We start from the raw sequence: 7064 nt of genomic DNA, 5'->3' as shown, positions 1-7064 counted from the left end.
TTGTTTTGTTTTGTTTTGTTTTGTTTTGTTTTGTTTTGTTTTGTTTTAGTAGAGACAGGGTTTCTTTATGTTGGCCAGGCTGGTCTCAAACTCTTGACTTCAAGTGAACCGCCCACCTCAGCCTTCCAAAATGCTGGGATTACAGATGTGAGCCAGCATGCTTGGCCAATTTTTCATTCACACGTTTTGAAGCTCTGTTGCTAGATACATACTTATTAAGTTATTATTTCTTCCTGATAAATGGACTCTTATTATTGTGAAATCTCCCTCTGGTGTCCTTTCATTTTAGTCTGAAGGACTAGTTCTAGCATTTATTGTAGCACAGGTTAGGGAAAACTTTGTTTATGCTTATCTGGGGATGTTATAATTTCTTCTTCATTTTTGAGAAATGGTTTTTATCAGAAATGTAACTTTCCTTTGACAGTTGTTTTTTTTTTTTCCTGGAGTACTTTGAATATCTCATCCCATTGCCTTCTGGCCTCAATGGTTTCTGACAAATTCAACTATTAATCTTCCTGAGGATCCCTTGTATGTGATAAGTTACTTTTCTCTTGCTTCCTTTTCCTACAAAAATTAAAAATTAAAAGAGACAGAGTAAAAAAGAAGAAGAAAAGAAACACCATCTGAAAAGGCAGAGATCCAGCATACAGAGAAGATGAGGAGTTATAGACTTTACTTTCTATGTTCCTTCCTAAGTCATACGTTCACTCATGATTCAGTCATTTATCCAGTGCTTCTTTACACATCTCTTACTATGTTCCCTGTTCTCTTGTAAGTGCTGAGAATACAGTAGTATGCAAATGGGACAAATCTTTTTGACTTGGAAAAAGTAGCAGTTTGGAAAGTAAAGGTCACTGTCAAAATGGACATTGTGAGAAGAGTCTAACTTAATGTCGTTATTAGATCATAAAGAGCTTAATAAAGGTTAATAATTAATAAAACAGTGCTTAAAGCACAAGGGATATGCTATGTCCTGGAGCTAGTAACAGGGAGAAGCTCTTAACATCTGACACCTGAAAATAAAGACTGGGAGAAGTTACTCAGAGAGGGGAGCTGAAGGGAGAGAGCTACCTGACAGTGGATTGTGGTCCTCACAAAAGGGAGGTAGCCGGTGGGCTGTGGTGGCTTACGCCTGTAATCCCAGAACTTTGGGAGGCCAAGGCATGTGGATCACCTGAGGTTGGGAGTTCAAGACCAGCCTGGCCACTGGCCAACATGGTGAAACCGTCTCTATTGGAGGAGGGGAGGGAAGCACAGAAAAATTAGTTGGGCGTGGTGTGGCAGGTGCCTGTAGTCTCAGCTACTCAGGAAGCTGAGGCAGGAGAATCACTTGAACCTGGGAGAATAAATGCCCAACCTCTTTCTCTTCCCTCCCTCACTCTCCTTCTGCTGGCTTTTATTGGTCAGACCCAACAGGAAGCGGAAGGACAGCAGAGCTTGTTGATAGAGAGCATCCGGTCAGCCACCTGGTGAACACGGCAGAGCTGAGAAGGTGCCAAGTGAACGTGGGGCTGGAACTGGAAGACATCCAGGGCAGACGACGGTAAGTGGCAAAGCCTTGGCGTAGCTGAGGAAGTGAGATATGAGGGAATCTGAGGCAAGAGTACTTCAGGCAAGGGAACGCAGATGGAAAGTCTCTGAAACAGAATTCCCAAGGGGCTGGAATGGAGTCCAACTGCTCTCTGCCTGTGAGCACCTGGGAGAGCCTCTTAGGGTGTGAGTGAGGAGTGGTAGTGGGGTTCTATCTTTTGTGCCGTGAGCCTGAAGAAAAAATCCTTTGTCCTTTTGAAATGGCGTCATTTGTGTGGGATAATACTCGAGGTTCGTTGCCTTATGCCAAGGAAAGAGAGAATGTGACACACACAAGTAGTGAGTTTAAGAGCAGAGGTTTAATAGGTAAAAGAGAAAAGCGTTCTCTACTGCAGAGAGAGAGAGAGCGGCTCCCTAGTAGGTCTTCCATTTTCATGGGGAAATGCACGGTGTTTTATAGACGAGCTTGAGGATGTGGTGTCTGATTTACATGGATCTTTTTAAAGAATTGGATTTTGATTTTATTGTTTATCTTGATTATTTTCCTACTTTTTATTTCATTGACTTCTACTTTTCATTATTTTTTATCTTTTGCATCATTGGGATTTAACTTGCTCTTCTTTTTCTAGTTTGTTAAGGTGAAAAATTAGATAATTGATTTGAGACCTTTCATCTTTCTAATGTAAGCAGTTAATGGTATACATTTCTCTCTAAACACTACTGTAACTGCACTGTATAAATTTGTATATGTTGTATTTTCATTTTCATTCAGTTCAGAATATTTCCTAATATTCCTTGTGATTTCTTATGTGCCCTATAGATTGTATAGAAGTATATGGTTTATTCTTCAAATATATGGAGAATTTCCAAAGATATTTCAGTTATTGATTTGATTCTCTTATAGTCAGAGAATATAATGTGTATAATTCCAATCATTTTAAGTTTATTGAGACTAGTTTTATGGCTCATATTACAGATTACCTTGATGAAATTTTATTTGTTCTTAAGAATATGTATTTTGCTGTTGTTGGGTAGAATATCTAAAAATATGAATTAAGTCTATTATTTGATAAATGTATTCAAGTCTTCTATATATGTACTAATTTTCTGCCTGTTTTTTTTTCTTTTTATGGACACGGGGTCTTGCTATGTTGCCAGATGTATCTCAAACTCCTGGCCTCAAGCAGTCTTGTGTTAGCTTCCCAAAGTGCTAGGATTACAGGAATGAGCCACTGTGCCTAGTTATGCCTACTTGTTATATCAACTACTAAGAGAAGTGTGCTGAAATCTAGAAGTATAGCTGTGGGTATCTTTTAGTTCTTTCAGTTCTATCACTTTTTGTTTTACGTATCTGAAGCTCTGTTATTAGGTGCCTACACATTGAGGATTTTATGTGTTTGCAATAAACTGACCCTTTTATCAATATGAAATGCTGCTCTTTATTCCTGGTAATAGTCCTTTTGCTTAACTCTACTCTGGCTGATATCAGTATAGCTAACTCCAGCTTTTTATCTATAATTTGTGATTAAATAGTATAGCTTTTTCCATCAATTTGCTTTCAACTTATCTGTGTCTTTACATTTAAAGTTGGTTTCTTTAGGTAGCATATAGTTGTGTCTTACATTTTAAAATTTAATTTGATAATTTTTTTCTTTTAATTAGGGTGTTTAGGCCATTTGTATTTAATGTAATTACCAATATGGTAAGGTACATCTACTGTCTTGCTCTTTTTTATTTGCCCCATCAGTTCTTTGTTTTTTTTTACCTCTTTCCCTGTCTTCACTTGGATTTTTATTTTTAAGATTTCCACTTTTCCCCACTAATGTCTTATTAGCCAAATCTGTTTTATTTATTTTGTATTCTTATTAGTACCATTTGCTCTAGGGGTTTATAATATATAGTTTCTACTTACAACACTGTACCTTAAGATAACAGTATACCACTTCATGTATAGTATAAGAACCTTTTCACATTATGCTTCCATTTCCCCCTCTTCTCCTTGTGCGATTGTTGTGCATTTTACTACTACATTTAGTATAAACCTCACAATATATAATTATTGATTTTTATTTAAAGAGTCAATTACTTGTTTAAAGAAATTCCAAAACTAATTTAAAAAGTTGTTTTAAAAATTTACCCATTATTTCCCACTGTGTCACTCTTTATTTCTTTGTATAGATCTACATTTATATCTGGTATTATTTCCTTCTGCCTAATGAACTATAGTTAACAACTCTTTAGAGTAATTTATCAGCAATGTGAATTCTCTTTTTTCTGTCTTCTTTTGCTTCCATTTAAGAAAGATATTTTTACTGGGTATGTATTTCTTTGTTGACATTGGTTTCTCAATTTCTTAAAGATATCACCCCATTGTTTTCTGCCTTATACGCTTTCCAACTAAAAATCTTCTCTTATCATCCTTCTCTGGAGGTTTATAGGTCCTTTCTCCTCTGGCTACTTTTAAGATGTTCTGTTAATCACTGGCTTTCATCATTTTCTTTATGATAACATTGGTTCAGTTTTGTTTAAGTTTGTTTTTATCGAGGTGCAATGAGCTTCCTAGATTTGTAGGTAGATAGTTTTTCTTAAATTTGGAAATATTTCAGCTATCACTTCTTTAAATATTTTTTCTATTCTCCTTTTTTCTGGGGCCACAGATACACATTACTACTTTATATTGTTCTTAAATTTTTTAAATATTTTTTTCCTTTTCTGCTTCATTTTGCAAAAATTCTTTTGCTGTGCCTTCAAGTTTACTAATCTTCATTTCTGCAATATCTACTATATTCTCACTCAGTTTTCGTCTCAGACATTGTAATTTCCTTTGTGTCTTTTATATCTTTCATTTCTCTACATACCACGTTTCCCCTGTCTTCTTGACTATATGGATTATTTATAATAGGTGTCTTAATGGCCTTGCTGCTGGTTCCATCATATTTGATATTGGGGTCTGTTTCCATTGATTGGTTTTTCACTTTGCTGCAGTTCATATTTTCTTTTTCTTTCTTTCTTTTTCTTTTTTTTTTTTTTTTTTTTTTTTTTTTGAGACAGAATCTTGCTGTGCTACCTAGGTGGAGTGCAGAGGCATGATTCCGGCTCACTGCAACCTCCACTTCCTGGGATCAAGCAGTTCTCCTGCTTCATACTCCTGAGTAGCTGGGACTACAGGTGCCCACCACCACACTTGGCTAACTTTTGTATTTTTAGTAGAGTCAGGGTTTCACCATGTTGATCAGACTAATCTCAAACTCCTGACCTTAACTGATCCACCCACCTTAGCATCCCAAAGTGCTATGATTACAGGCCTGAGCCACTGCACCTGGCTACAGTTTATATTTTCTATCTTCTTTTTATGATTAGTGATTTTTTTTTTGTTAGATCTTTGGACATTGTAAATTTGGCATTGTATACTATGCAATTTTGTTGTATTCTTTTAAATAGTACTGAATTTTATTCTGACAGTTAAGCTACTTGGTTTGAATCAGTTGGATCCTGTCAAGTCTTTTTAAGCTTTAAGAACAAGGTAACTGGCTGGGCACATTAGCACACATCTGTACTCCTAGCACTTTGGGAGGCTGAGGTGGGTGGCTCACCTGAGGTCAGGAGTTCGATACCAGCCTGGCCAACATGGTGAAACTGTCTCTACTAAAAATACAAAATATTAGTCTGGCATGGTAGCAGACACCTGTAATCCTAGCAGTTAGGGAGGCTGAGGTGGGAGAATAGCTTGAACCCGGGAGGTGGAGGTTGCAGTGAGCCAAGATCACACCATTGCACTCCAGCCTGAGTGACAAAAGTGAAATTACATTTCAAAAAAAAAAACAGAGTAACTTTTATTTTAGGATGAATTTAGCCTTATTTATATTAAGACACTTCTGAGCATTGTTCTAACTGATGTTTTATGTATTATGAGGACTTTGCACTCAAGCTGGTGCAAATACGAGCTATTTCCCCTTTGTGATCTCCAGAATTTTTCAGCTTCTTTTCCTCTAGTGGTTCTTTTCCAAGCTTTAGTTTCCTTTTACAAATGAATAGATCAATATTTGGCCAAAGAGTTGAGAACTCTGCAAAATTCCAGAGTTGGAAGCAGCTCTCTTCTGTTTGGTATTTTCTCTTACAAATTCTAACTATTGTGGTCTTCCTAATCTCTGATGTCCATCTTTTTAATTTGGGGAGATTGCTGCTGGGCTGTTTGGGTTCTCCTTCTCTGCACAATAATGGGAAACTGCTTCCTGGCAGTAAGCTGGGGCAATGGTAGCTCTTAATCTCTTTCCTTTATCTTGGAGTTCACAGTCTTATTTTGCCTCATATCCAGTGATTGAAAACATTGTATTGTAGGGCCAGGTGTAGTGGCTCACACCTGTAATTCCATCACTCTGGGTAGCCGAGGCAGGAGGATTGTCTGTGCTCAAGAGTTCAAGACTGGTGGGGTGGAGTGGCTCATTTCTGTAATCTCAGCACTTTGGGAGGCTGAGACAGGCAGATCACGAGGTCAGGAGATCGAGACAATCCTGGCCAGCATGGTGAAACCCCGTCTCTACTAAAAAACAAAAAATTACCTGGGCATGGTGGTGCCTGCCTGTAGTCCCAGCTACTCAGGAGGCTGAGCCAGGGGAATCACTTGAACCTGGGAGTTAGAGACGACAGTGAGCAGAGATCACACCATTGCACTGCAGCCTGGTGACAGAGAAAGATTCCATCTCACAAAAAAAAAAAAAAAGTTCAAGACCAGCCTGGGCAACATGGCAAGACCCCAAAGACCCATCTCTAAAAAAATAAATAAATAAATAAATAAGAAGAAAGAACATTGTATTGTATACTTCTGTCAAGTTTTCTAGTTTTCTCCTTGATTCCATCATGGCCAGATGCAGAAATCTCCCAAAGGTATAGTTTTTAAGGCCGAAAGTAAACTAGAATTCAATGCCAATATTAAAGCATTTCGTTAATATTTACTTTGGGGCTTTGAAGGTACATTGCATTTTTTTTAGTTCATTTTAAAACAGGTTTGAAATAAAAGATGGCAGGTATAACTTTTACCTTGTACCAAATGCCATTATCATCATTTTTAATAATTTAGTCAGATACATGTAGAGTTAGTAACCTTAGTCATTGAAACCAAATAAAGATACTTTCTAAATTGAATAAAAAGAAAGAATGACATGCTTAATTTCAAGTACCAAAAAGAGACAGAATAGTCAGTGATACAGTTTGGCTGTGTCCCCACCCAATCTCATCTTGAATTGTAGCTCTCATAATCTCCATGTGTGTGGGAGGGAGCCAGTGGGAAGTAACTGAACCGTGGGGGTGGGTTATCCTTTGCTGTCCTCAAGATAGTGAAAAAGTCTCACAAGATCTGATGGTTTTACATAAGGCAGTTTCCCTGCATATGCTGTTTTGCATGCCTCCATGTTAAGACGTGACTTTGCTTCTCCCTTGCCTTCTGTCATGATTTGTGAGGCTCCCCCCAGCCATGTGGAACTGTAAGTCCATTGAAACCTCTCCTTCTTTATAATTACCCAGTCTCAGGTATTTCT

The sequence above is a fragment of the Sapajus apella genome, unplaced genomic scaffold (genome assembly GCF_009761245.1).
Source record: "Sapajus apella isolate SASKATOON/1434 unplaced genomic scaffold, GSC_monkey_1.0 scaffold81, whole genome shotgun sequence".
In the NCBI taxonomy this organism is placed as follows: domain Eukaryota; kingdom Metazoa; phylum Chordata; class Mammalia; order Primates; family Cebidae; genus Sapajus; species Sapajus apella.
This window is presented reverse-complemented; position numbering follows the sequence as displayed.